Below are 25253 nucleotides of genomic sequence, written 5' to 3'. Positions count from 1 at the left end.
TGGTTCTACTGGGCTGATGCTGAGAGCTACATTCATTTCCACTATTTGTGGCCTGTGGATTGTGCCCACTGTATTCAATAGGAGCAACAAATGACTTCCTGCTTCTAAGGTCACCAAACAAGGACATGCTTACGAGAAGTCATTAGGATGGCTTTGTGTACCCTCTCCATCAGTGAGCCAGGATCATGGAGGACTTGATTTTTATGCTATACTATATTTTATCTCATTTTTAATACTTCTTTGAGACTCCAGACTCACTGGAGACATCCTGACACATAACACTTTGTCCAGTACAATGTGATGCCCTTTACCTAGTAAAAGGGTGAGTCCATAAAGGTGCTGCCTTCCTCCAGAACAAACAACGGAAATGCATCAGGAGAACTCAGCTGCAGACAGAATGCACATCGCGAAGCAGGAGCCACCCTGGGATTCCTCAGATGAAAGCCGATTTCAATGAACATTGTGTTTCAAAGCCTGCTTCCTCTGGCCCTGTAAGGGCTGCAGAAGGAACGAACATCCCACTTGCGTCTGCCGACACAAAAGAATGCTGTGGCTGGGAGATCTTATCGAGCCTTCCTGTGCCACAGCAACAGAGCTCCGGTTGTGTCTCCTAAGAATTGCTCATTGTTTCATGGGGACGACTGGCTCCTTTGGGTGGGATCTGATGGCATCTCATGGAGTTGGAGGTAGGTGGTGCTGGGAGGTCAGCCAGCCACATGACCCAGCTTGCTGGCTTCGGGGAAATCAGTAGAGGAGACATTTCACTCAAGTGTCTGGGTGGCGAATAGCTAAGCCTTTAAATTTTAAATTTATTTATATTTATTAAAATATGCACATGCTGTTTATTTAATAATGTCTTGTATAAGTTAGGAAGAGAAAATAGAAGTGACTTCCAAGTTTTCTTTCCTGAAAAACTGTTTCTTCTCCTCTTTTAGCTTACAGCTGTTTGAATCTCATAAAAATCAGAATAATCAAGAAGCGTTTTGAAAGCAGAAATTTAATGGTTTAAAGCCATCCCTGGAGAATTTAGATGCCAATATGTGATAACTTCGCATTTATTGTAAACTTCAAAAATGTATTCTTGTTTCATGAGAATGAGCTTCAAGTTTTAATTATCATATTTTTAGTTAAAAGCATAAGTTAATAACACTAGATTAGTTAAAATTGGCCAATTCTAGATAATGTCTCCTTTGCTTAGAAAACTCATGGTCTTTTCCAATAAAGGAATAGTGAGTGAATGTTAATACTTCAGTAACATGGGAGAATATAATTTGGACTTTCTTCTCCTCCTCAAGACTGCAACAATTAGTACATATTGTTAGAAATTATAACTTACACGAAAACATGTTCAGGAGTAAGAAAAACCATGAGCCTAACATTTTTAAACCTTCTTTTCCATGTCTTCAGATAGAACTTTCCAGAATGCTCTTTGCCCCTAAAATATTCAATTATTTCAGCAAAAACAATTATCCTTCTGTAATCTGGAACAAGGTTTTGAGGACCAAGATATTAGCAAAGCAGCATCTCCTTTCTGAATAGACTTACTAAATATTTCACATATTGTGATTAGTTATGAATAAATTTGTCTTCCCTTCATGAAATGGGAGTTATATTCATCTTTATATTTCCACTGTCAAAATGTCTTGCTTATATTGGTACTAATGAGATGGATGGAGGATGGATGAATGGATAGGTAGATATAAGGCAATGTTGTAGTTTCTATAGTAGTTACAATGGGAATCTGATTCTGGTTGGCTGAATAGTTCTTGCATGACCACAATTGTTAATACTCTTGGTCCTTAGTATCCTGCTCTCAGATGTATAAAGCATAGAAATTTTCAGGATTTCATAGCCCACTTTATTTAGTTTACGGCTGAGTAAATGAGATTCAGATAGAATCTGACTATACATACTCACATATCTGATTAAACAACAGCTCTGGGTTAAAATGCACATCTTTTGATTTTTAATCATGTGCAATGCACTCTTGCTTTTCATGATCACTCTCGGAGGCTGAAGTCACCCCAAGGAGCAATCTGTCACTCATGGCTAATCTGGGGGATACAAAGGCAAACTGGCGCAAAACAAAACTAGCAAAAGAAGTGAAGCTAGACTGCAGAACTCACATGCTGATGGTTCTGAAGAAAAGTAAGACAAAAATGCCTCATCTTTATTTTGGGTGATGGCATTTTATGCTTCTCTCAGGAGATGCCATACTCAATATTCCCATCTCTTCTCCAGGTTCCCAGCATAATTTGTGGAGACAGTGCCGTCCATCTCTACCCCACTGACTAAGATTTCTCTTTGATGTTGAGTTCAGCCTTGGAGGCCCTTTCCAAAGAAACTTTCCCCTGTCACTTAATGATGAAACAGATGCAATGATACTATCTCTAGATCTTCCTGCTATAAGAAAGTACTCCTGACATATCTCTTCTGATTGTGTAGATTTCTGTCCTTCTAAGTTAAGTTCAGTCACAATGTGTCTAAATGCTTCTGATTGGCCTATAATTGAACAGAACATTGTTGATTTAATAATTTAGCCTTTTAAAGTAAATTATTTAGGATGAACAAATAACAGTATACAACATAGTAGAATCTCAAAATAATTATGCTGACAGAAGCCATACAAAAGAGTATATACTTTATAATTCTTTTTATATAAAACTTTGAATATAAAAACTACAAGAAAGAAAGAAAACACATCCCGTTGTTGCCTGGGGAAATGGAGAAGGAAAGCAGAGAGAGAGGAATAGAAAGAGAACCATATGAACTTCTGAAAGTAATGAATATGCTCACTGCCTTAATTATAGTGGTGGCTTTATGATTTTATGATATGCTCAAACTTACCAAATTATGAAATTTAACTGTGTGCAGTTTTTTGTATGTCAATGTTTGTTGTGTGTTAATTATATCTCAAGAAATCTTTTACTAAAAAAGAGTGCAACTTTTAAAAATTCAGCTGAAATATTTAATAAGAAAAGCAAAAACGAATGTGTGTGCATGAATGTGTATGTGTGTCATGTCCAGACACAGGGATTGACTTTATGTCATTGTGAAGTCTCTTAAAGCTGGAAATCTAAGGACAGAAATATTGAATAAAGAAATATTGCTATAAAATAAGAAAAAGGCAAGAACAGTGGAAGCCAGGCACTGCTGGAGCTTATAAGATTAGTCCAAAATTCTTATCAGTTCTAAATGCCTTTGACCTTGTGTGACTGAGGTCCTGCTGAGCAGAGTCTTCCCTATGGAGCTGGCATGCACACCTGGCCCAGGCCATCCAGGTGAAGATGAACAGATGTGGGCTCAGCTGCTGCCTCTTGCAAGAAGTGAGTGAACACAGACAACAAACATGACTTAGCAAATGGCTACTACTTCACTGCTGCCTCCGAGTCTTGCCCAAGAATCTCACTCATGCCCCACCCTACCCAGAAATATACAAGCAAGGAGATTCTGGTTCAGCCTACTCAGGCTGACACATTACAAATCCACTTTTCACAATTTGACAATCCTGCCTCTCTTTAAGTCATGTTTAATCTCCAGATCAAAGTAATAGTACAGTAATGCCTTTGCCATATTATGATACATCTATCCCAAATACAATCAAAGCCAGACTAACTCCCTAGAAGAGGACTCATGGGTCTTTTTTGGACTCTGAATGACATTTATTCTTCTACTTGATTCACATTTCCCCATTGATATCCTAGCTTACATACTGACATATTAACAGATCTTATGTTAGATGATGTAAGAAAGAATATAAATACAAAGATAACTGATGAAACAAATTATATCTACAAGGACAACATGCACATAATTACCACATTATCTGTGTGTGCAGTTGCTTATATGGTTGTAGTTAATATCTATTTACAACTACTTTCTTCTACTATCTAATCCATGTTCTCAATAAGCATTTGATCAGGTTATACAGTTTTGCCTAGTGGGGTGAACCAAATCTTTATTCTGAGAATGTCTAGATAACTAGCGGTTGTACTAATTGAGTTAACATGACTTTCTATTGGTTTTAATCACAGGATATGGGAGTAATGAGAGGCAAACTAGAATATCTTTTGATTTTGAAACAGTGTTCTCTCAGCTCTCTTTGTGGAAGCAGGATAGTAGCAGTCACTTCCTTTCTTGCCTGGTGATTCAGTGGCATGATTTAAAGTGGTCAGGTGGTTCCCCAATGCAATCAAGTCATCACATGTGCCCTAGTGCACGTGTTTCCCATTTTGGGACTCAGACCTCTTGATCAAGGAAATCTATCATAGAGATGAGAAGCAAAAGTCGTATAAGGGGATCGCTAGGGATAATAGTGAGAAGATCCTCTCCCCTTTCCACTGCTAGATTTCTTGACCAATGAATACTGGCTAAGGAAATGACAGAAGTCTATATAGGATATTGATTTAGAGCATACTTCATATCCTAAAGGGCTATAAATGAACTTGCAAAGGAGCGTTCCACCATTCTATCAAGCCAGCTGCTTCAGATTGATGAAGAGCACACAGAGCTCAGCAATCTTCATGAATCTATTTCTGTATTTCATTTGCTGTGAAATAAGTTCTTGGGTCAGAAATGATTCCATACAAAGTGCCATGGTCATGTATAAAGGGGTTTGATGGTGGACTGAGCAGAAACACTGTGGGCAGGGAAGTCATGCATATATATTGGAAGTGTCTATTCCAGTAGGAGAAGATACTGACTCTCTCATGAGAGAAGCGGTCTGATGTAATCAACCTGCCAATGAGTACCTACCTGGTGGCTGAGAATGGTGCTACATCAGAAGCTCATTGTTTGTATCTGCTCTTAGCAGACCAGAAACTCTGAAGTGACTGTATCTAAATAGGGTTCGATACTGAGTCTATGCATAACTCCTGTCCTTTCCACCATTGCCAACATTTCTCATGAATCAGTTTGGTAAGGAGAGGAGGTGATTTGGAAGGAAGCTGACTGAGGAACTTAGAAAGGCTTATCTTATGCACTTGATAATAAAAATCCTCTTCTGTTTAGTTTATATTTTGGCAAGCACTCACCTGGACACAAATATCTTTACATGCTAGGTCCATCTGGAGAGGTCATCAACATACCTCCTTACTAGATTTCCTTGACATCAATTTATCAGTTATGTTCCATCCAAATACCTGACCCAATAATTAATGTAGACTTCTTTGAAGCAAAAGAAGCAACCACATGTGCACTTCAAGTTCTGTATGCTGGAAATAATCTCATTTCACCATTGACTTTGCGGCCATGCTGGAGCGGACTGTTTTGTCTCAGCTGTTCATTTTGTTTATAGCTATGAACTTTTGAGTGGTGTCTGTCTGGGTGCAGAATTATCAATAAATGAGGTCTGAATTACATTTTCTGCTATCATGTGGTCATAGTAAACTTCCCAAGAGGACGTGGGTACAGGTTGGAAGAAAGCAGTGTCATAGCAATAGGAGCCACAGATGTGGTAGCAACTTATCAGTGCCTGCCAGACCTACTCAAGCCCCGTTTCACGTGTAGTACATCTCTGTTAATGGGGCACTATGGTTCTTCCCCAGATTTACTGCCTGGTGGGTGAGACAGCACTAGCTCACAGAGTAATTTCATTAGCCATGGCCAGGCATTCAGTCTTTACCAAAGACAAAGGCTGGCTCATACAGAAGGAATATTATCCACAGAGGGTATTCTAAATACTAAGGATTTGCACTGTGATCCATTTACAGAAGCCTGGAGAAACCTCCACATTTTAAGCACTACTGGATTTTCATGTGGTTCAGATGGCAGGACAGCTTACACAGCAATCTAGATATGGAACTGCTGAGCCCTACTCACAACTGGTAGCTTTTTTAACAATCAAGTAAATGGTTCAGAAAAGAATACCTCAGCATGCCTCAGACCAGACTCCTAGAGAGTCATGGATTTTCTTTCTTGCCTTTAACATTCACTGTATTCATTTGTTACTGTCTACCTAGCAGAGAAGAAATCACGAAGCTAAAATAGAAACCAGGGGAAGATGGAGGTGCTTCAAGGTGGCAACCGTGGTACAAAAGTGAGGTAAGCCAGCAGAGGCCACAGAGGGAAGACAAAATATGGCGGTCATCTCTCCTTTTCTTCCACAAGAACTTCTCTGAAGCTTGCCTTATGCAGAATATATAAGAACAGAGATTCTAGGAAATATAGTTCAGCAAAGCCAAGTTGACATCCTACCACCAATGCATCATAAAAATTTTAGTAAATGTTTTATGCTTGTTTATATTGTTTGACGGATGGATGGATGGATGGATGGATGGATGGATAGAATGTACCAGGGATGAACTTCAGGGCCCTTTGCATGTTAGGCAAGTGCTCTACCACTGAGCTACAGTGGTGTTGTAGTCAGGGTTTGCAAGGAGAACAAAACAATAACAGGACACAGAATTGATGGTATTATTTATAATGATCACCCAAGAAGTCAAATACAAAGAAAGTACAGGAAATGTGTCCACATACTAAAGACCTAAAGAATTCAGCCAAAGGCTGGGATCCCACAGCAGTGTCCTGCATGAGTCCAGGTAAATACCTAGAACCCATGACAATGCCCAGTACGTTTCCAACTGGAGGCCTAGAGCCCATGACAATGACTCATGAAAGTCTGTTTCATAGATCTGTGCTGGGAAGTCCCCAAGATCAGCAGTGGAAATTAGAAAGTCTGTGCTAGTAGGCTGAGGGATCTGTGACAGTAGGTTGAGAGTTCTATGCTAGAGCCAAGAAGCACTGCTCAAAATAAGGACTAGGGCTCCTGTGAGGTCCTGAGCTCCTCCAACGATGCGAAGGGCTTAGCTCACATCAGGAAGCCAGCATGACAGGCTTCTGCTGGAGACTGAACAGCACGTATCTTCCCCTTCAGAACCAGGAAGCAAAGTAAGGACCAGACTCCCCAAAGTGAACTGCAGCTGTTCTCAGTGGCAAGGTCCCGAGTTCCTCCAGTGATTACAGCTGAGTTCCTATCATGGAAACCAGCATGATAAGCTTCTCCAGGAGAACCATCAGGTCCAAAAGAACCAACAACTCCAAACCACAACACTCATTTAGGAGAACTCACAATGCTACTCTTCCTCTTCAGGTCTCCTTTTAATGTTAGCGACTTTCCTCAGGTGGGCCATCTCCACTCAGCACCACGCTGATTCAGTCCAGCTGGTGTTTAAATTGACTACCAATTTTTTACTCACCATCAGTGGTATGGTGAATGTTCAAATAAAAATTTTTAAGTTTATTACAGGAAAGAAGAATTGCTATTAGTTGCCCTCAAAATAATGCCCCTCCCTTCAAATACCCTGATTCCATCACTATTGCCACTTTCCAGAGCAGTTCTGGAAGTCCTCTTTTGTGTCCTTCCATGACTGCCTTAATGTACTGAATCAGTTTAAAATGTTTACAGTAATTTCTGTGAGATAAAAACATTACAGTGGGTCCTTATCCACCTTATTTGCCAGATCTGGCACTGTGTGACTTTGGGCTGTGCTCCAAAGTCAAAATGACCACAGAAAGTAAACATCTTGAATCAGTTTGGGACATGCAGGCAGCTATGTCAGCACAGCCAAAGACGTTAAAGAGGACCTGGAGCCTCCTTTAGAAAATGGCAGGCGTACCTGAAGTGAGGGCCAGAGTCGTGAGACAGAGTGATGGTAATGATCTTCTACTGTGGTCATTTTTAAAATTTAAATATTTGCTGCATTTTATCACATCTTGAACAATTTAAGGTAGAGAATCTTGTTTAAGAATAAGACAAGCAGCTGATTTTTGTGAACATGGTCTTTCCTGAAGAACCCATGAGGCAGATTCATTTTCTTACCTAAAAAGAGGAAAAAATAAAGTATATGTGTATGTTTTGGCTTGCAGATCTCAAAAGAGATCTGCTTCCAAAAACATATTATTTTTAATAATTAAATGCTTCATGGAGTGAAAATATATTTCCAGTTTGCTTGTATTATTTTTCCAATGAGATAAAAATTTGCTTAGGCTTGAGGTTTCTTTTTCTTTTTTTTAAAAGATAAATCTTCAAAGAATTAGAATTTGTTTTTTGAAAATGTGCTGCAGGTGAAAGGTAGTGATATGCTCTTGCATTGTGAAGAAAGGAGCCTCAAAATGTGCTCGCCAGGCAGCCAGAATACCGTTTCTGAGGGCAAATGATGACTGTGGCTTCAGAATTCACTGGACAGTGTAGCAGAGCTGCTCGGCTGCAGATTACATTAGTTTTCTTTTGTTTCTGAAATCTGTCATGCCAGAGAGAGCTCGCGTCAGTTGTGCCACTTAATGCATGGATCTATGAGCGCCTCTTCGAAAACATTAAGGTCATGGCTCCGTGAAAAGCAGTATCTACATGTGAGCTCGTGCCTGTGTGACATTTATGGCAACTAGGACAGGATTCACATCACAGAGCCACCAAAGGAAAAGAAAGCACAGGTGAATCTACAGGGAAAGGAATTTTATAAATCACCCCTTCCTTGTTTTAAACCAATTCATGATTTTCTGATGGAGACATTTGCCCACCAACTGTGCTAGGCTGGCTTCAGAGTCCTTCCACAGAAAATAGCTGCCAACCCCTGCCTCAGACAGAGGAGCAGGGAAAGAGGACAAGTGGGAAAGAGATGCAAGGGCAAAAACAGTCTTCCCACCTTAGTGACAAATTGTTCACATCAGTTGATTTGCTGAATTTAAGGCTTAACAGGGTGTCTTTGACAATATAGTCCCTTAAACAAAACTGGTTGATTGACTTAGAGAAGAAGGATTTAAGTGAGCTCTTCTTACAGACATCTGGTAAGTAATTGGTTTTATTTCAAGAGAATTCTGATTTTTTTCCCTACTATTAGGATCTTTGAAGCTTTAAATCACAAATACAGTTGATCTGTAGGATCAATGTGTTGGGACCACAGCAGGCAAAGACCGTGAATGACTGAACAAAGGAGGGAGGAACAGAATAGCATGGAAAAGTCATGAAAATTTTCCACATGGACAGGCCACACCCTCATGAAAACAAAGCTTTTGGACTAAGACTATGTTTTATTAGAAGAAGATAAAATATTTTTTAAGCCCTGGGAGGGAATAAACAGTGGTGCTTCCTCCCTACACACCTTTTTAATTCTCCAAAATTCAGCCCCGCATGCTAAACCTTTTGTTCTGTTTCCAAACTTCTATTTCCTTTCTGGAGCCCAGAAGTTTGAGCTGCTAATGCAAGAGAGGATGTGTCAGCAGCTCTGGAGGTGCGTCTGCCTTTGTCCTCACTGAATCTGTCTGCCACCGCCAACTGCCCAGCTCTGACAGGAGGCGCTCGGCCGATATTGCAGAGGAGTCATCTGGAAAGTTCTCTCTACCAAGGCCGGGTCTCCACTCTGGTGTTTGCTCAGTAGCCGAGACACAAAGAGACAGAGAGACAGAAACAGACAAAGACAGAGACAAAGATTAAGCACTTAAAAAATCTGGCAATGGATAATAAAATTGGCTGCATTTTCCATAGAAAGGATGCAACCCACATTCTCGATTTCCTTCTGTGCTTGACTTTCTACCTGTCAGGTGAAGGAACAGGGTGAGGTCCACTTGTGGTCGTATGTTAAGTGATACTTTGGTGCTTTGCAATCTTCAAAGAACTTTGACACAGAAATGATCTCACTGAATCCTCAGATGACCCTACCATGTGGGTTGGGTTGGTGAATACCTTATCACCAATTCCCAATGTGAGGAAACAAGGGTAAATTAGTTACATAATATCTCCAAGGGCACTTTGCACTTCAGAGGTAGAAAAAGATCCCAGAAGAAGCATTTGACTTCTAAAACAGGTATTGGTTTATTCGCTGTTAGTCTTTTCCATCACACCAAGCCACCTCTGTGAGGTTGTATTTTCTTAATTAAAGGATTTTCAGGTTAAATATTGGTATGAGTAATCCATTTGGTAGTCTCAGTACCTAAGACTGTCAAATGACCACCTTTTTCATATTTCCATATTGTTTTTCATACTTTATCATTTTTTTCCTACTCAGAATTTCTTGTTAACAATCATAACAGTAATAATATCCTCTGTTACCTCTCTTTTCTTCATTCTTCACATTTCCTCCTTTTCTTTCTTTACCCTCTTTATTTTTTTTTCTTTTCTTCTTTTTGTTTGATTGTATTACTAAGCCATACATGACTGGAATATAAAAGAACAAAGTTTGAGATGTTACACTACAATTTTATATAATGTGTATGGATTTCTGTTCTTTTGTAGTAAAAGTTTTTTACTAAGATAATGATTTCCTGTAAAAGTAAAAAACACAGGAAAGAAATGTGATTTTTATACTAATCTGAAAATATGCAGTAAAAAAAATTTACCTAATTTGCATGTTTTCCTACTTTAAGTTACAGGCAATATGACCAAACCCATGTCTTCTGTCTACAAGTCAAATATTTAATGATTTTATTTCTTAGTAATATCATGAGGCTCACAATAAGCCATTTTTAATATGAAATGCCAAGAGAGAATATCAAAATTTAGGGAAAAAAGAAGGCTGAGTTCTAATAAGAAGCTTTTTCCTTATGTTATTAATACATGACAATTTCTCACACTAATGGTATTTTAAAAATCAGTCAACAGAACAATGAGAAGGAAAAGAAGAGATTACACTCTATCAATCTGGTTGACCTTGAGAAGCTGAGTATCAAGAGGTGACAGAAGTGTTTTGCATCTTGATGCTGTGGACAAAGGTCTTTCCCGGGACAATGTGTTTTCTTTAGCTCAAGAGCACTGGATGGTCTATAGACATATGTGCTCTGAACACAGCTGCACAATTAGTAATCTTCATCAATCATTTCTACTTCTGTACTCTTATCATCAACACAATTATAACAACCTAGATTTTTAGTAAACTTTAATTGCAAGTTTAATTTGATATTTATTCATCACTAAAAAAAGCAGTTTGCTGAACTGATTATGCACATCTAAAATGATGTTTCTGAAGATAAAAATAAAACTTCCCACCAAGCAAAAGCACGGTTTTCAAAAGAAATGTATCTATCTCTTGGTCTTTGGGGATGGTGTTTCTAGTCTTCCACCTTTAATGTGAAAATGAGTATTCATATGGGATGGCTTTTGACTACTCATTGGAAGATGTATATCAAGTAACAAATATATAATTTATGACACCAATTGCTTTAAGCATAGAAGCTTAAAAATGAGATTGCGCAAGTCAGGTCATTCTCTAGGGGAGAGAAACGTATGGTAATTATTCAGAATTGAAACCCACCTGTGAAACGTACAACAAAGAAGAAAAGGGACTTAGAGAAAGGCCAGAGAAACAAAACGTTCCACCATTCTCAGAAATATTTTCTTCTCTTGTTCTGCAGGAAGGGATGAAAGGGTAATTAATAGTTTTGAACAACACGTTAGATAATGAGACTTGCCCTGTGGTGACTTTATCTTGGGACTGTGCGCTGATGCTCTGTGATACTCCCTTGGGGGAATGGATGAATGCCTACAGCTGTAGGAGTTGACAAATGTCCTCTAACCAGGGTCAGGACATGAAGGGACAATGGCTCAATTTCATTTATGATTTTCATGCATTCTGATAAAGATTTCATAGATGAAATAGATCCTTTAATAGACTTAAGACAAAAGTCTAACAATGAAGATAAATAACACAAAATTATCACTGTCAGACTTACTTTGTGTCCAGAATAACTGGATTATAAATATTAAGTCAGGTGCTGTCAGCAGTCTGAGGTATGCAAGTAAACTGTTTTATAAAAGTATTTTCCCTAATGTTCTGAAACACAATCTGAGGCTGATTAGTACAGAAGTGTACTGAATGTTCTTAATGCCCAGGGTAAGGGCAAAAGGACACAGGCAGTTTCTGAAGTAGCGAGAGAGCCCTTTAACTCCATCCAGGAACTAGTGATTTGAAAAAAAACAAATCATCAAAAAGAGTACAGATTAGTGTCAGAGCAAATCAAACTGAGCATGATATAATAAGCAACTACTGTACTCACAAGAACGAAGAATTCCAAGAGAGGCGCTGGACTTCAATGCTCTAGGAACTAAAAGAAATGCATCCTTAACTGGTATCTCATTTTCTGTTTGCTTGTTTTTATTATTGATTTTAATGTCTACTTTGGAAGAGATAAATTTTGTCCAATTTAAAAAGAAAGAAGAATGGCCATTAATTCTGTATATATGTATTACTTGCTAGCTATACGCATTAACTTGGATCTTGGATCTCAAAATCATAATACTGAGATAGAACAAGTTAGAGGAATATGCACAAGGTTCCATTTATATAAAGCTCAAAATCAGGTAGAAATCCATCCATACATGATAATGCTATGAAGAAAAACAAGGAACGACTAACAAAAACATCAGACTGTTGTTTTTTGACAAAAAGGCAAAGGAAAGCACAAATACTGGTAGTATCCTATTATCTATGCTGCTGGCAGGTGCTTGAGTGTTCTTATTATCATTTGATAAATGAAAATGTTAATGTTATCAAATGCTCATTGAAATGATTTATAATGTCTTTTTAATTTTATTTAAAGAGAAAAAAACAAAACAGAAAAAGGGTAGAAATAATACATAATTTCCAAAAAAACCAAACAGTAAGAAATCACTAGTTGGTAAATTACATATTGTCCTCTTAGAATAGTTGTTCAAGCTACAAAGTTAAGCACACAAAGCGGACATTCAAACAGCAAGACTTCAAACAGTTCAAGGATCGAAAAAAGACCAGTAATATGGTCATTGATCCTACACGCTTAAACATACATGCAATTATGTCCTTTAGAGCACTTCCTTTTCTTTTTTTTACAATAATAATTACACATTTTGGATTTTATTACTCCTTTGGGTTTTATTATTCCTTTTTACACTAGAAACACAATGTGAAAGGCTTCAAGGTCATCCTTTTTTGTAGCTGATTAATATTCCATTGTATAAAAATACCACATCTTTTTCATCCACTTTGTGGTTGATGGCCATCTTGGTTGTTTCCAAGATTTAGCTATTACAAATTGTGCTGCTATGAACATGGGTGTACATATATCACTGTGATATGACCTTCTCAGTTTTTCTGGGGAAACACCCAGGAGGGGACTAGCTGGATTGAATGGAGCTTCCAATCCTAGTCTTCTGAGAATTCTCCATACTGATTTCCATAGTGGTTGCACCAGTCTACCCCCCCACCAACAACGGAGCAGTGTTCATTTTTCCCTGCAGCCTCGCCAACGTTTGTTATCAGTTGATTTCTTGATGGCAGCTATTCTTTCCAGAGTGAGATGAAATCTCAATACTGTTTTAATTTGCATTTCTTGAATGACCAGTGATGGTGAATATTTCTTCATGTATTTATGTGCCACTTGTATATCTTCATCTGAGAACTGTGTGTTCATCTCAGATGCCCATTTTTGGAGAAGGTCTTTGAATTTGGGGGGCTTGATGTTTTTCATTTCTTTATATGTTCTTGATATAAGTCCTTTGTCTGAGGGGTTGTTGGCTAAAATTCTTTCCCATTCTGTGGATTTCATTTTCACTCTGTGATTTCTTTTGAAGTGCAGAAACTTTTCAATAATATGAGATCCCATTTGTTGATTCTTTGAAGTGTTCCCCATGCAGTTTACATTTTGTTCATAACTCTCTGCCTACCCCTATGTCTCCAAGACTTCTGCTTACCTTGTCTTCCAGTAGATTTAGTGTTTCTATTTTAATATTTAGGTCTTTGACCCATTTAGACCTAAGTTTTGTGCATGGTGATAGGTGTGGATCTAGTTTCAGTCTCCAGCTTGTGGAGAGTAATGTTGATTTTTTTAAGGATATGAGTGAACTCTTATAATTTCATTTCTTGAAGTCTGAACATTTCTATCTGTCGAAGAGGTCCTTGATCCTGAACCTATGAAGACATCCAAGATGCAGAGTTTCCAGATTTACAATTCCAAAGAGCACAACATATAAAAATAAAGTAAAACAAAAATCGGAAAAGAATCTTGGTTGATTGAATTTAAATGGTGGCATTCAGATGACTTGACATTCAAGCATTTTATCATCTGAATTCAATCTTTTTTCTGAGCACATCTCCCAGAACTTCCCTGTGGTGCCTCTTTCTTTGTTAAATAAGATTGCCTGGGAAAGCCTGAGGTTTCTGACCTTCATGCTGTGACTCTCTCCTTTTTTTCATCTGCATTCCCACCTTCTTGCTGATTGACTGTCCTAGCTGGGCTTCTCTTGGGAAGCAACTATAATAATAACTCAATGTGAAGAACCCTGGTTCTTTCCTTAACTATTAACAACTGCCCAGTTCTTCTAGAAGTTAGTCCAGAAGCTTTAAAACACCCACATCTTCACTATCTCTTCTTTTTCCACTAGGCTCCGAGCTGGACTATGCTTTTTATTCTCCCACCCAGGTGATTGGATTGAGTGCAAGCCACCAGGAGTCTATGCCTCCTAAAAGTCTGGTTCTCACCTCCACACTCCCTGTCTTTTCAGTAGTTTTGTGCAGTGGCTTCAGAGCGCTAAGAAATTATAAAAGTTATACCAAATATTGGCAACCTTTTCTGTAAAACGTTAGATAATATATATTTTAAGTTTTATTGATGACATAAGTTCTCACTCCTTTTTCATGACATTCTTCTTGTGTTTCTCTTTTTCTATTTCTCTTCTTTCTCTTCCTTTTAAAAATGAAAAACGAAAAACTTAGTTCTCAGGATTGCATTGTGTTTGACCTGTTGACTGCAAAGCTTTCTGACCCTCACACTAGGGATAGATCGCCATCTTCAGAATGATGATACAGAGCAGAATCTCTATCTCACTCTTCTTCCAATTCCAGCTCACGGTCCTAGCCACTGATTTACTTAGGCTAAGATTAAAATGATCCTTTTTTTCCCCTCTGTGTTTTCTCTGAACAGATGTGGGACTTCCTGTGGTTAAAACCACAAAAGTAGACAACCAGGGTGAGTGTGAACCATGCAGAGTTCAGATTTAAAGACTTTGGGATCCATCCACTTCGTTAGTCCTCTTCACTAAAAGGTTGCTTATACCATATATATCTCATTTATGACTACTTTGTTTGACCTGTGTTTAGGAAACCATCATGATTAAATCTACCTCCCTACTCCAGAGAAGTCAGAAGTTATCACCAGGGTCAGAGAGAATCAGAGAAGGCCATGGAATGAATGACGAGGAAGAGGAGGTGTGTTTCACCACATACACAGGATCTGAAAAGCCTCTGAAACTTAAGGCATGTCTGACTCATGATATCAGCCCTCCCTTACTTTTCTGAAATAATCCACAACTGTCAAGCATTTTGTCTTATTTGTATTCTCAGTCCTTACTGATGCCTGAAAACTCACGGTGCTTTGGCAGCAAGTCACAGTGATGTGAGAAAAGACAGTAAGCATCACTACAGCTAGGTTCTCTCAGATACTTCGGTGGGATGGTGCTGTTCTCTGAAGTACACCTTCATAAGTGCATTTGCATCCATTTCACATGAAGTTGCTATTTGTTCCCCAGCACTAACTCGTGTTTTGTTCTGGGAGTGACAAACTATGTCAAGGTCATGACGTTTCTGTCTGCAGGATATTCCACCTTCTGTTGCTCAGTCATGTGTGAACCTTGAGAGACAAAAAAAAAAAAAAAAAAAAAGGCAACAGATTCGTGTATTTGCTCTCACAACACACTTCTAGAATCAAAAGAGTGAGTCAAACAGGACTCTCTACAGTGCAGCAGGAGATCTATAGTTCGTAACAATTTATTATATACTTTATGAAGAAGAAGAAGAAGAAGAAGAAGAAGAAAGAGTTTAAGACTCTCAACGGTCTCTGTCTCTCTGTCTTTCTGTTTCTCTCTGTATCTGTCTGTCTCTTTCTTTCTCTTACACACACACATAGAGTGAGAAATGTTAAAGGAGATGGAAATACTGGTTACAATAATTTGATCATAAAACATTGTATAGGTGCATGCTGTACCTCACAAATGCATACAACCTTTTAAAGGGTACAAAAAAGTGATAGTCTTCTTAAACACATCTTCTTTTAGGTTCTCATCTTGCCGTTCTGAAATAATGTTCATAGATGCTTTCGCTAGAGTAGGCTGTGTGTTAGATCTTTTTTTAAATTTTTTTTTGTCTTTTTTTTCATTTTTATCATGCAGATGAAAAGGATCGAACTCACGACTGCCTGCTTGCAAGGCAGGTACTTATGCCGCTGAGCTAAATGTGTGTTAGATCTTAATTCTCAGAAACCATGGAGATTGTACTCTTAGCAGCTTATTTATGTGCGTTTTGAGTGTGCCAGCCTTTATTAACTCTTTGGTACACTATTTGGTAATATTAACAATTTATTCATAGCTCAATGTTAGTTTTTGTAGGGAACCAGACTTCACTCAGTCCTCTGAGAAATTGTCATTGCATACCTTTAGGAAGCAACAGAAACTGGATGGCATAAGAACTGACCTCATTTCTGGCTGTGCTGGCGCATCATGCTTGGTAACTTCCTTTCCTGGTACCTCTCTCCTGAGCTGGGACCCTGAGTGCCCCACACCTGCATCTGATGCTCCTGGGAAGCCTAGATATGGATAGGAGATGGAGCCAGTGAGAGGTTGGCTTTGCTCTGCCCTTCCACACATGACCAAAACATATTTGCTTTGTCTAGGTCTTGAGTCACCGTAGGGTTAGGGAATAGACCTGCCCTTGTGTTTAATCACCTGTCTTTCCTGTAACACAATAACTTGAAATACTATTCAATAAAAAGTACAACTCTCCTATAAGTTTTCTGAAATGTTTTCTATAGAAAGATTGCTGTTTCTTTAATTAATTTTAAGCATTTGTTTATTGGTCCCCCCAAATGAATGCAAAGATGAGAAGTTTTAAATTTTAAATATCCTGAAAGGTTGCAGTCCTGGTTAAATTTTTGCACAAGACAAGTCATAGACAATTACAGAGAAGCAACCATATTCTTAGAAAGCTTCTCATTCCAGACTCAACTGGGTCAGTCCTGAGGTTATTCTGGGAGCTGAGTACTTTATTCACTTTCTGAATCAGATTCTGACACATATTTTTTACACTGTCTTGGTCTTTTTTTGAAAAACTGACAGGCATACGGAAAAGTTAATAGCTTGGTGAATATAATGTGCTTATGTCTGCAAACAATAGAGATGTTGAAAAGGTGCCCTATTTTTTTTTACTGTGAATCTTCCTAGGAGCATTAAAAATGCAAACTCAAAGCTGACATTAAAAAAGTGCAAGAGTTTGTGGCCCTTCTATCTTCATTTTCATTTAGTCATGCAATGTTTTAACTTTTTTGAGACAAAACCACTTAGATCTCAGGCCCAGATTATGTATTAGACAATTTGATCTATAGAATTAAAAGGGGGGATAAGATTCTTGGGAAAATATAGTTTCTGTGAAATATAAGCATATTTGATCAACACGACTATTTACACATTATTTCTGTACTAATATAAAGGTAAAGCTGAGGTGGTTGTCATCTGAATGACCTGAAGGCCTTTTATCAATGCTTCATAAATGCAAATGAGATGATACAACTTAAGGAGCTATGAACAAGACTGACCTAAATAATAGGGTTGTTTTGTCACTAATAATTTCTTGTTTTGTACAATTCTTGCAGTGATGTTTCAGTATGTTTTTGTAAAATAGCTGCCAAACTATGAAAATTGCCTGATAGTTCATAAAACAATTCGTCATCTTCAAATTAAACATGAGTACATTGTTTTATGGCATGAAAAGTCCCGTTCCTTAGACTGCTATCCCATCTGTCCACACTTCTCTGACAATTTTCCACAAGGAGAAAGACAATTAGAAAGACAATTTAGAAAGACAATTTTTGAAGGGGTGTGTAAACTCATGGAAAGAACAGAAACTCTTCCTGTTAACAGGTTTTGATGTGATCAATGGGATCACATCAACGGGGCAGATTCCCTTCCGGAAGATTTTGCCTGGAATCCTCTTTCTCCATTTGTGCATAGCTGCCACGTTCTTGTCCTGTTTGAAGGTCACCCTGGAATGATCTTTCCGACCATTGAATCTAATTGCATATTTGATTGTATAATTGTCCATGCAGCACTTACTGCTGATACCTCAGGGTTCGATTTGTGTAGTGATAATCTCCTTTGACTTGAAGAGCGTAAACTGTGTTCCACTCATGCTATAATCCATCACCTTGAGTGATGTTGGCAGGTGTTATGATTTCAGCTGTGTCTCCCAAGCTGTGCTTTTGTTAATGTCCTAACCCACAATATCTCAGAATAACCTTGTTTGGAATATCTTCTGCAGATATAGTTAAGATGTGGTCATAAGGAATAAGATGTGTCCACAATCCCCAAAGATAACTACTCTCATAAGAAAAGGAGAGAGAAGCACACAAAAAAACACTGTGTGGAACACAGACACCTGGATAAGTTGGCCACGTGAAAAGGAGGCAGAGACTGGAATCTTACAGCCACAAACCAAGGCACTGTGGGTACAAGAAGTCTGAAGAAGCAAACCAGGACCATTCCCCAGAGCTTCCATACAGCAAGGCCCTGTCAGCACCCCAATTTTCCCTTCAGATCTGAGGATGACGTTCTGCCTTTGAGCCAGCACCAAATATCTGCTTTGAAAATGAAACTAAAAAAAATATATTTTTGTAAGCAAAACACACTGTAAACATACCACCATTCTACTGTAGCTTGTTATTTTGGTCTGAAATAATACTGCTAAAATTTTATCAGCAATATGTGTAGGAGAAAGATTTTTACCATAATTTTGTGCTCATTATTTCAGTAAATTTGTAAGATTCAGCTGGCATCATTCAATAATTTAAAAATGCATTACATTTTTTTCTGTTTTGTTTTGTTTTTTCTTTTTTCTTACTTTTTTGCAATAAGGATAGTATACATTTGATGCCCTGTAGAGAATGTGCTAGTTGAACGGAAGCCAACTCTAGTCTTTCAAGAGAAATTTACACGCCACTCCCAGGTGGGAAGATTGAAAAACAAAACAAGAAGAATCAGTGTCAAAAATGATGAAGAAAGATATTCTGGGGTCACAATTCTCAACATTTGCATGACCAAAATGAAGAGAGCTAAGAAAATACAAATCAAGGCCAGGCATAGTGGTACATGTCTGTAATCCCAGCTTTTGGAAGGCTGAGGCAGGAGGATTATAGAATGAATTTGAGGCCAGCCTGGGCTACAAAGTAAGTTCAAGGACAGCCTGCTGAACTGCATAGTAAAACCCTGTCTTAGAAACACAAAAACAAAACAAAACTAAACAAAACCCACACAAATTCAAAATACATTCGCTGTTAAAATTGATTTTTAGTGAATATTTTTAAAAATTTGAAATCACTTAAAGAATAGTCATATGCATATGTGCACATGTGTGGGACCTGACAAATTTTTATTATGAAGCCCTTTGTAAAGCTACTATAGCAAGAAGATCTTCGATTTATACCAAATAACATCTCACAGATCAGTGATAGTTTCTTCTTTTGGTCTTTGATAACATAAAAACAAGTTCTTCGGAAGGGTTATTGTCCTGTAATTGCAATTTACTTGCCTGTACGTAATACATAGAATTAAACACAAAGAAGCAAATGGATGTACTCAAAACAAAGAGCAGGCTTTGCAGAGAGTCCCGTGCAGGGTTGGGAGTATTTCCTGACACTAGATGAGAAGCATTCACATCATGGTTTGTCATCTATACTGTCTGGCCCGGTGTCTCCTAACTTCCTGGAATAAAACTAAACTAAGCAAAACAATAAAAATGTCAATTCTCTGTGTTTTGGAATTCCAAACTCCTCTTACTGGAACACTAAATCTTTCAACGTTACTGGATAATGTGCCTTCAAAATTAACAGCGTTTTTATGGTTTGTTTTTAAAGGGTAGTGTTTTGAGCACGCATCACATATACTTTAACAGCTGATTTTAAATATTACTCTCAGCTTCTGTTAATCTTTGCATTAAAAGCAAAATATTGACTCATTAAAATTAACCTTTGATTTTAATTCTGTAAATGCCTCCAAAAACTTACTTTCTCTGAAATTTTAATGGAGTTTTGCATGTGAGTGCGTAATAGGGAAAAAAGCAATATAAAACCAGTTGTAACTTTATTCCGTGAATTTATCATTCATGCCTTCCAAATAGACTTGTTACCCAAATGATTTGCAAATCTGATTCAGTGTTTTCATTTATAAGGAAGACTATCTTCTAAAGAAGGGGTTGTATTTTGTCAGAACTATTACCAATAACCATATTACCATCACATTTTTCAGTTTGTTCAAGATCCAGCATTATCTGTTGGTTGGCAAGATGCCACAGTGTACAGATCGTTACAGTTGGAATAGCTGGTTCAGTTCTGCAAGAACTGGGGGATTCATATCATCAGGGGAGAACTTCTGTGTGCTAAGCTTTCATGACATGTAGACTGACAGAGTAACAAAATAGTATTGTTACAGAAATCTGAATAAATCCATTAAAGCCTTTGCTTTCCCACCTTGGTTGGGAATGTTCTTTCAAGGGTATCTCTGAGACTACGTAGTTAGGTGCAAAGGCACACATAAGAGCTACAAGGTGGGACATGGTGGGTGTGCATGCATATGCCTGTGTGTACATATGTGTGTGTCCTCATTCATGTGTGCATCTAGAAAGATATTCAGTAAGTAATTTAACATTTATGTTTTATATATTTAAAAGAGAGAAGGTATTATTAAAGAATGTTATATGCATGTTTGAATCTGACAAGTAAACAAACCCATTAACCAATATAACAAATAAAAACCAGTGGGAAAAAATGCCAAAGGAATCAATAAAAAGTTTTGAGTCAAAAAGGTCTCCAGGTGATAAAAAAAACAGTATGACTTTTTCATAATAATTTAGATGAAAATATTGTAAAGTTATTTTCTGTGTGAGGCAAGCATTCACAATCATAATAAAAAGTCATTCGGTCTAGGATAGATGTTTAGCTAATTCAGTGCCTTTGCTATGCTGCTGAAGTGGTTTATCAGGCCAGTGAAATCCAAGTAGGTTTTTGTGGTTTTGTGTAATGTTGAGGATCCAACCTAGGGTCCCATGCATGCTAGGCAAGTGCTCTGTCACTTAGCAACATCCCCTGCCCACAATCCATGATGTTTGACTGCAGAGCCTCAGTTCCAATGGACAGATCTTTGAAGAAAAGTACAGCATTACCCTCTGTTAAGTTTTAGCTGTGAACAGACCTGATCACTGTTGCCAAGTATTGTCATTTTCACAAACAGTGGTCAAGAGCTCAGGCTTCCAAACGTCCTCAGTGGGAAATTGGTTCCACTTCTTATTGCATAATTGACCTTGGTCAGGTCACTCTAAGTTCTCTGATACTTATTCTCTTCACTATTAAACAAAGATCATAAATAAACTTTTCTTGTTGACAAGGATTAAATGAGACAACAGTTGCCAAATGTTTAACAGAACTTGGCACATAAATGCTGACTCAATAAAGACTAAAGAGAAAAAGAGAGAAAACAAAACAAACTTTTGCATATGGGAAGATTCGGGGGAGGAGGACTTTATTCTTGTTTTATAAATGAGAAAAATTAGAGTTGAATAAATTTCTGTAATTTGCAAGCAAGTTGCAAAACCAGGATGTAAAGTCGTGTGTGACTGAACCCCAAATTTGATGTATCTTCCATATCACAGTGCCCTCTAATAAGAAAGCCAGGGAGCTGGAAAGAAAGCTGAGGCCATCCACTCTCAGAGCTGGCTTCTGTGCCCTTGCTGAGTTACAACGGCCCTTTGGCGACTTCCCAGCTCCGCCAGCAATCTGCCAAGCTCTGAACTGGGCTCCATCCAGGTGGCAGAAGTCAATGAGAATATTCAGGTGACAGTGCAAATATCACTCGAGACTGATGTCTGGAATGTGACCTTGGCTTCCTTTAGCTAATTTCTGATTCTCAAAGACAGGCCTCACGGTCTTAGTTTCTCCAGGATTCACTCATCCTCTGCCCAGCACAGTAAGAATGGCTCTGCCTCTACTCTGCCAAAAATGTGACCTTAGCCACGCCCCTCGCCTCTTCAAAGCTGCACCAAGACAAGTCCTCAAGTCACACCACTGACCACCTAACTCACATTCTACAGAGTGAGACCCTGAAATGTTACTTTTTAAAAAATCTTTCATTGAAATGAGCCTTACAGTAGGAAAAAAATGTATAAATTCTGTAAGTTTATAAAGTATTAAGCTTTTTAACTTGAAAAACATCACTTTTTCACCACACAGTGTGACCTTTCATATCTAGTTTGTCTTCCTCAATGGCATGAGTGTGAGCTCACCCGTATTATTGTATGTGGTCATGGTTCATTTTCATTGCTGTGTAGGACATGAACAAACTGCTACCTTGCAAATAAAGTTTTACTGCAACATCTCAGACTAATTTATTTTAGTATTTTCTGCAACAACTTTTATATTGCAATGGTGGAATTTTGCTTGGGAGGGATTGTTTTTGTTGTTACTGCTGTTTATTTGATTTTAAAACAGGATCAATGTAGTCCAGACTGGCTTTTAACTCTATGCACACTACACTGGCCTTGAACTTGTGATCCTTCTGCCTTAGTGCCCTGAGTGTTGAAATTAGTCATACCCCATCGCACCTAGCTCAATGGAAAGTTAATTGGAGACTGTAGGGATAGCAAAATTCTAATTCTTTGCAGAAAGATCTGCCAACCCCAAATCTATAGTGTCCAATCATGAGCACACCAACATTTTCTTGTCTCATTGTATTCTTAGCTGACATACAAATTGTTTCTAGTTTTGAGTAATTACAAACAGCACTTCTGTGAACATTTGTATGCATGTCTTCTGTGAACATTTGTGCACATTTCTGTTAGGAGTATGGAATGTGTATATTTAAACAAGATCTCCAGCTAATTCTCATATTCAGCCAATGTGGGAGCATCTGCTCTAGAGGTATAATCTAACCAAAGTGGTTTAAAATATCTTGCTAAAGGTTACCCAAAAAATTACTGGCGGACTTGAGATTAATAACAAAGTCCTTATTTCTTGAAACAGTTCTCTTTTTTTGACTGTAGTTCTTGTGTTAACTTTAGAACATTAAATTAGGAGAATCTAAAGAATAAGAAAACTTATTCCAGGTACCTCAAAAAAATGAGTCTTTTCTACTGTACCTAGCTGTATTTTTATTTTAAAGTCAGAAAACTCATTAAGAGAATTGTCAAGAAGGAGTTTATCATTCACTTAATATCCTTATGTTATTAATTAATAAACTGAGTTTTGGTGATACTAATAATTTCCCCAAAAGAGGTGTTTCATGTCTTGACTTTTAGCATGTGCTACAAAGTGATTTGAACGTGCCTTTTTTGTCTTTGCAATCTGTACAGTTTTAGTCAATTACCATAGACAAGTGTGCCTATTTATATTTAACAAATTAAATAGTACATAAGGGGTAAAAGTAAAACCAATAATCTTTCCTGTTCCACTGTACAACCTTTTCCCCCTAGGGACAGCAATCTTCTTTAACAATTTTTAAATTATCTGTGTATATAAAATCCACATGGCTGATATGAATCTGTAGTTTTGTAGAGGAGGAAGTATAATTTGATTTTCTTTCACTTCACTTAGGAGAAGACTCAGCCTTAGTTTATACGGAACGTCTTTCTTCTTCCTGTAGCCATCTCTGAATCTCAGCGGGTCTGTGTAGAGCTAAGAAACTGCAGAGGAGGAGGAGGGCATAGCATCTAGGCCTTGGTAGTCATAATGGTGCGATCCTGGACCACCATTATCTAGGCTTTGGCCGCTGGTCCCAGATGCCTGTCAGCATTGTCAGCCCGGGGGCCAGCTTCTGTGCCATGTTAGGCTATGGTAAGTGGGGCCAGGCTGCCTGAGGTCCTGCCTGACCCAGTTCTCCACAGCTGTGTGGTCTGCGGGCTCTTGGCATCATCTCAATCCTCCTCAGAGGTGGAGGTCCTGCTCTCCCTTGGTTTTAGATCCTAAGAGCTTAATTGAAGTTTTCCACTTCCCTCAGGCTCATCTGCAGTACTTTCTGCTTTCCTTCAAATACATGCTATGTGCATGTATGAATCAAAAAGAAATCCATTGATCTGCACAACCAATGTGAGAGAGAGAGAGAGAGAGAGAGAGAGAGAGAGAGAGAGAGAGATTTAAATCTAATTTGAAACAGGGTTTCACTAATTTGCCCAAACAGCACTAATTTGCTGCAACCTTCCCAGTAGCTGGAGTGTTTATATTTTAATTTCCATCATGTAACTATCCAGAACTGAGGTGGTAAGTAAAGGATGTATTTTTACATTTTAATAAAGTTTAGCAGATATTTTTGAGCTAAAGCAATTTACAGAACATCCCCAGAATTCAAGAATAACTATTATGTCAAAGTTTCATCCAAGTGAATGTTAGGACTCATATTTTTCCAGTAGGAACACTGGTCCTTCCCTATCCCAAGTGCTGCCCAGATTTTGCTTCTCTCACTACTAATACTGATGTCAAACATTTTATGTTTACTGACCCTTTGCTTTTCATCTGCTGTGAAATGACTATTCACATTTACAAGTTTCTGATTAATTTGTAGAGTTCTTCATGTATTACAAATATTAAGCCTTTGTCTCATGTGTCATTGTCTTAGAACGTCATGTCTTTGCTTTACACTACATAGAAATCAAACTCTTTCATTTAACTAGCTCCCACTATCATCCTTTATGATCTATGTAGTACTTGAGAATATGAATAGTTTCTTTAAAATATATTTATTTACTATTATTTCAATTTATTACTATTATTTACTATTCTGCTAGTCAAGTGTTTTCCTAAAATTTCTTTTAATATCTTTATAGTTTTATTTTGTTTCATATTTAGTTTCTTAATATTTTTAGAGTTTAATTTTGGAAATGAGTAAAATCCTATTTGCTTATGTATGGACAGTCAATTATCTCAACCCCATTATTGCATGTATTTTGTAGACATATAATGAATATACATTCTTTCTCAGTGACTACAACTCGTAGGGACATTTAAGTCTACTTAAATGTGTTGCCTTGATCTATCCATTTTATTTCAGTATCCTCCTGCTTTTAGGAGTGACTTTATAATAGTTTAGATAGCCATTAAATGATGTACCTCCGCTCCCTTTATGAGGCAGGAATATAAAGTTAGATACCTTTTTTCTCCAGATACTTAGTAGTTTTTCAGCAGGCCAGGATGTAGTCTTCTTATAAACTGATTTTCTCATGCATGAAGGATTGTAACTTGTTTATAGAAATAAAGTTTTTCATGTC

General features: G+C 37.9%; 1 long non-coding RNA gene across 2 annotated transcripts; it reads left to right on the top strand.

Moving 5' to 3' along the window:
* The first annotated feature begins 400 nt into the window (after positions 1 to 400).
* LOC134472086 (uncharacterized) lies at positions 401 to 20471 on the top strand. Of its 2 annotated transcripts, none has more exons than XR_010041917.1 (3): positions 401 to 686; positions 5964 to 6042; positions 15063 to 20471. It is a non-coding gene; the product is annotated as an uncharacterized LOC134472086 (long non-coding RNA). The 2 variants fall into 2 exon arrangements; XR_010041916.1 differs by having other exon boundaries at positions 5961 to 6042.
* The last annotated feature ends 4782 nt before the right edge of the window (positions 20472 to 25253 follow it).

Source organism: Cavia porcellus, unplaced genomic scaffold (assembly GCF_034190915.1).
Source record: "Cavia porcellus strain 051 isolate PalLab524CR breed Dunkin Hartley unplaced genomic scaffold, mCavPor4.1 scaffold_22, whole genome shotgun sequence".
Lineage (NCBI taxonomy): Eukaryota > Metazoa > Chordata > Mammalia > Rodentia > Caviidae > Cavia > Cavia porcellus.
The sequence above is the reverse complement of the archived record's forward strand: the minus strand, read 5'-3'. Positions and strand labels throughout refer to the sequence as shown.